The sequence below is a fragment of the Palaemon carinicauda genome, unplaced genomic scaffold, assembly GCF_036898095.1.
Source record: "Palaemon carinicauda isolate YSFRI2023 unplaced genomic scaffold, ASM3689809v2 scaffold285, whole genome shotgun sequence".
Taxonomy (NCBI): Eukaryota; Metazoa; Arthropoda; class Malacostraca; order Decapoda; family Palaemonidae; genus Palaemon; species Palaemon carinicauda.
Genome location: NW_027170510.1, coordinates 68,315 through 74,546, shown reverse-complemented (window position 1 = coordinate 74,546; position 6,232 = coordinate 68,315).

Sequence of the window (6,232 nt, the reverse complement as noted above, 5' to 3'; positions counted from 1 at the left end):
TGTAGTACACACTACATTGATATAACTACATTATAGAGTTTATTGTAACACTAAAGTTCTTCCAACATACTTAAAGTTATCTTGTACAGCCTTTTGTTGAGACTGTACAGTATATAGAAAGTGAGTTCTTTCTGTATTCATTCTATCCCGTATATTAAAACTTTATTTCAAGGTGTGAGTTACACCTTAACTTTCCACTTAGGAAAATCTATAAGGTATTTTAGAATAGAATTAACCTTAGTTTTAATATCTTGGGAGGTTACAGCAATTGCCTGGGCAGGAAATACAAGTATGTGTCTTTCCTTCTTTCCTTTCTGGCTTTACTGTATAAGCTACATGTATTAGTAATAAGTGAAAAGCCTTCACTTGATACTCATGGATTCTCTTCTCTTTACAGGAGGACCATCCGCAGTGCGGGAGTATATTCTGCAATGTCCGCAGTAAGAACTTCTGTAGACATGAGTCATGCATGAGGCATGCAGCATGCGCAGTCTCCAAAGGTGATCTCCGGTATTGGGACCCTCAGGTATGTACTAGATGTTCCAACCTGATTACTGATGCACTTGACACTCCTAAGTCGGCGGAGTCAAGGGATGCTGCTAGGGAAAAGTTGCGAACCTGGGTGAGGTGTTTTCAGAAAAACACTTCAGGTCCCTACCTTCCAACCGAGAAGTTGGAGGCCTACCTTTTCCCTAAGGCATCGGCTGATGCAGTCATCCACCAGCCTCATGAGGAGATACCAACAGTACAGAATCCGTTAGATTCTGAAGTCTCGCCCGCCCTTCAAGACATCCTATTGGACAATAGGATGTCAGAGGTGTCGGATTATACAGAGAAGGACCTTCTGGGAGAAGGTCAGGAGGAGGAGCTGACCCAGGCTCCAGAAATAGAAGAGGAAGAAATCGACAAGGTGTCGGTTATATCGGTTCCGGCCCCAGAACCGGTTCCCTCTACATCGTCTGCCATCCCAGATGGTCTGGGAAGGACTCTTTCTTCTATTGTAGAAATGATTCAACAAATACAAAAGAAGAATGATGAAAAGGAAGCTGCGATGATAATGGAGATACGCAGACACGCAGCATCATGTGGGCCCCAGAAGCGACTCAACGTAAAGGCTCTTCCTTTGTGTTCGGATACCAACCCTTGGAGGTATGCCGAACACATACCAATGACAACCAGGAAGATTGTTATATCGGAGAAGTTGGGCTCAATTCCCCTGGAAGATGTGGAATTTTGGCCCAACAAAAACTTACCCGGACTGCTATGTCCGTCTTAGGAAGGAGCCAGCCTCGGAGCAGGAAATGGAGCCAAAGGAGGTAAAAGTCCTTGACCATAGTAAAGTACAGGCACTACTAGCGAGCTCGATGATGAAAGAGAGGGGCTTCACGAACTCAAAGGTGCCAACTTTGAGTAAGAAGCTTCCCTCCTTTGTGGCCTCTCAAACCAGAGCTTTTCCCTTCATGGATAAAGAATATAAGGCAGCCTTGAAGGCGGCGGAGGCACGGAAACCATGCCCCTCCCTGGAGGATTGTAAGCCGCTATCCCTGACTTGAGGGACGTTCACCTTACCTTTTCAGTCTGGAAGTTAGAAGCTGATATTGCGGAACGTCAGTTTGGTGAGGAACTTCCAAAGCTGTCGGAGTTTCTCTTGCGCAGAGAGCAAGAGACGAAAGAAAGACTTGCGGCATCGATGTCGTTGCATACGACACTAGAAACGATGGCAAGTGACCCCAAGAAACAGGACATGTTCATGGTAGTGGCTAAATCCCATCTGGCCACAGTTACGAAGGATCTCTATAGCTTTATTAAAGCTAGGAGAGCCTGTAGAGAGTTCGTGTTCGCTCGGCTGCGGTGAGGCACGAACCGAGAAAACTGATCTCCTCTTGCATATGGGGTAAAGACCTCTTTCCTAATCAAATAGTTAAAGAGGTAGTAGACAAAGCCGCCACAGAGAATAGGAACCTTCTTCAAAAGTAGGTCTGAAACCTTAAGAGAAAGTCTTCCTCGGATGAGGGTCCCCAAACAAAGAAGAAGACAAAAAGGCCTAGGCTATCCTCTCGGCCGGCTAAACCCTACTGACAGCAACAACAGCAACTTCGTGCGACCGCGGTGCCTCAGATAGTGGCACAACCTCTAACCACGTACCAGTTGGTACCTCAACATGTGGCGACACAGTCGCCAGTTTTTAACCTAGCTTTTGAAAGCCAGAATTCTTCCTTTCACTCAAAAGCTAGAGGAACAGCCAGAGGTTTTTCTAGACGCCCTTCAAGGGGAAGGGAATTCAGGGGAGGACGCGGTCAAGGAGGCAAGGCCTTAGGTCCACAACAGCAAAAGTGAGATGCTTCTAGTAGGAGGGAGACTACATCTAATTAGGGATCGTTGTACCTTTGATCCCTGGGCCCACAGCCTAATAAAGAATGGACTAGGTTGGAGCTGGAACAGTCCTCCACCTCCATTTCCTCAGTTCTTCCAACACTCTACCCCCATTCTGGAAGAATATGTTCGAGAACTTTTAGAGAAAAGAGTAAATCCGAAAAGTAAAGTCCATCAAGTTCCAAGGAACGCTGTTTTGTGTTCCAAAGAAGGACTCAGAAAACTCAGCGTCATTCTGGAATTGTCGCCACGCAACACCTTTATAGTGAACTACAAGTTCAGGATGCTCACACTTCAACACATAAGGACTCTACTGCCCAAAAGGGCATACACCATCTCCATAGACTTGTCAGACGCCTATTGGCACGTTCCAATTAATCGTCACGTCTCCTCCTACCTAGGGTTCAAGTTACAAAGAAGACTTTACGCTTTCAGAGCCATACCATTCGGGTTAAACATAGCCCCAAGGATTTTCACGAAGCTTGCGAACGCAGCCGTCCATAAATTACGCCTAAAGGGGATCCAATTAGTGGCCTACTTAGACGACTGGCTGGTGTGTGCAGCATCCAGGACAGAATGCATGCAAGCCTCTAAGATAGTGATCCAGTTCCTGGAACATCTGGGATTCAAGATCAACATCAAAGGTCTCGACTATCTCCACCTCCAAAATTTCAGTGGTTGGGAATTCACTGGAATTTGGAGTTACATCGACTTTCCATTCCTGGAAAGAAGAGGAAAGAAATAGCAGGATATATCAAGAGACTATTGAAATCCAATTGGATATCAAGACGCGAACAGGAGAGAATGCTGAGCTCTCTACGGTTTGCTTCGATAACAGATCCAGTGCTAAGAACACAGCTAAAAGATGCAACAGGAGTCTGGAGAAAATACCCATCAAACTCGCGAAGAGATCTTATGAGACCACTACCGACTTGACAGCGAACGCTTCTCAAACCGTGGTCCAAAGCAAAGCAAATGAAGATATTGAGACCTCTTCAACCTCCTCCCCCGTCAGTTACTATCCATACAGACGCTTCAAAGGAAGGCTGGGGAGGCCACTCTCACCAGAAGAGAGTCCAGGAAGCTTGGTCCAACCTTTTCAAGTCATTTCCCATCAACTTTCTAGAAGCTATGTCTGTACTTCTGACACTAAAGAAAGTTTCTCCTCGCCACTTGACCCACATAAGATTGGTTCTAGACAGCGAGGTGATAGTGAGATACATGAATTGACAAGGGTCGAGATCGCCTCAAATCAACCAAGTGATGTTGGCCATATTCCGTTTGGCAGAAAGAAAGAAATGGCACCTGTCAGCTGTTTACGTTTAAGCTGTCCGCAACGTGACAGTGGACGCTCTATCCAGGTTAGCACCGATATAGTCAGAATGGTCCCTAAATGCAGGATCGTTCTACCTCATCTTGAGTCAAGTCCCGGAACTGCAGATAGACCTCTTTGTGATGAAAGACAACAAGTAAACACATCGTTATGTGTCCCGGTACGAGGATCCGCTAGCGGAAGCAGTGGACGCTATGTCCCTAGACTGGAACAAATGGTCCAGGATTTACCTGTTCCCTCCGCACAAGCTCCTTTTGAAGGTCCTCAACATGAGATCCTTCAAAGGGAAAGCGGCAATAGTGGCCCACAAGTGGCCAAACAGCGTTTGGTTCCCTCTGGCATTGGAACTACGACTGAGGTTTGTACCGCTACCAGATCAAACCCTGACTCAGTGAGTACAGAAGTCGACTGTCTTTGCTTCATCACAGAAAACCCGTAACCTGCATCTCAGGAATTTCTCTCCCTAACGATGAGAAAAAGCTGCGGGATATCAAGAGACAGTATAGACTTTTTGGAGAAGTATAAGTCAAAATTTACCAGAAGACAATATGAGTCATCATGGAAGAAGTGGATGTCTTTTGTCAAAGCGAAGAAACCAAAAGAATTCTTGATAGACTTCTGTTTATTTTCTTCATTCACCTTCATGAGTAAGGTTTAGCAGCCACCACAATATCAACTTGCAAGTCTACCTTGACAAGACCGATATTATATACCTTTCAGGTCGACCTTTCTAGCGACATTTTTAATAAAATTCCGAAGGTCGGTGCTAAACTTAGACCTTCAGCGCCTCCAAGACCCATTTCATGGGCACTACAGTAGATAAGGTTCCTCTTTTCCATCAATAATGAATAATAAGGAGTGCGCTTTGAAGGATTTAACTCAAAAAGTTATGTTTCTGTTTGCACTCGCTTCGGGGGCTAGAGTTAATGAAATAGTGGCTCTCTTGAGAGAAAAGGCCACGTTCAGTTCTTGAAAGGGGGAGAACTGAATCTGTTTCCGGACCCAACGTTTCTTACCAAGAATATGCTACCCACCAACAGGTGGGGTCCCTAGAGAATCTGCCCTCTGAAGGAAGATGCATCTCTATGTCCAGTGGAGTGCTTAAAGGTCTATCTTCATAGAACGTCAGAATTTAGAGGAGAATAGTTGTTCAGAGGGGAAATCTCGGGTTCAAATTTATCTATTAAACAACTAAAGGCGAAACTCACCTATTTTATTCGCGGAGCGGATCCAGACAGTACACCCGCGAGTCATGATCCGAGGAAAGTTGCCTCTTCCATAAAATTTCTTTAATAATATGGACTTTGAACATCTTTGTTCGTACACCTGCTGGTAGTCATCCAAGGTGTTCTTTATGCACTATGCAAAGCAAGTGGAGCAACTCAAAAGGTCTGTGATAGCAGCAGGTGGAATTCTTAAACCTGGTGTTTAAATCTGCGAGGAACAATGAAATTAATTTGGGACGATTAATAAAGAGGGTGGGTTTGTGGTCACAGACTGTTACTACACACTGAATTATAGGCCAATAACGTGTCCTTACGAACTGTTCCATTGACTTTGGTGAACTAAAGCATAATACGGAGACTTGTGCCAAGCATTTCTTACGCTAGTGTAAATAAACAGTAATACAGACTGTATCAACATTATTAATAATTCGATTAAAGTAGCAAATCTGTTTCCTTTTAGACGAAACAATATTTTCTGTTTACTGTTTTCTTTATGCTTTAATTGATATCGAACACATTTTATAAATTCTATAAATGTTGACCAACATATATGTTTATTAAATTTGTAATAAACTAGTTCATAGTGAACCCTGCGTCTTATTCGCCCACACTCATTTTATTAGAAATGTATTGAGCATTATGTTTAAAATATGGATAATTTTAACATGGAATGTCTTTTAAGATTGTTCCTTTCTTCAAGCAAAAATCCACTCGCTTTAACCCTTCCTTAGGAAGGATTAACGTTGTACCCTAGGGGGATGGTGGTAGAGATGCAAAATTTGTTCCTATACGGATACAACTGTTATCCGATAGTTTAATAAGAGTAGACACACTGGCGGAGATGTCAGGAATTCATACTGACATTGGTGACTCTTATACAAACTTTGCTTTATAATGTATAGGGCGAGACCACTATACAAGGTTGTCATTTTGTCATCCATAGTTGATATGTGCTCCTCGAGACTTTTTCCAGAGTCTAGTACGACTCTTCCCTGTAGGGGGCAGAAAGCACTAACATAGTTCATGCTTAGATGAAATGATGTATGACGGTAACATCATATGTCTCTAGGTCTAGACGGATCAGGAAAATACTTTCTTGAGGGTATGGCACCGGTTGAGAATCCAGATATACAGTAATTCTCTGGTAAACTTCCATCAGGACGACATGGCCTGAGCCCAAAAAACGGATTTTGAGCGACGCAAAAAAATCTATTTTTGAGTAAGGTATCCATGTCATCCTGATGGACCCACTCTTCCTTTCAATTTAAAAAGGTATATTGACCCCTCTCTATAATAAAGT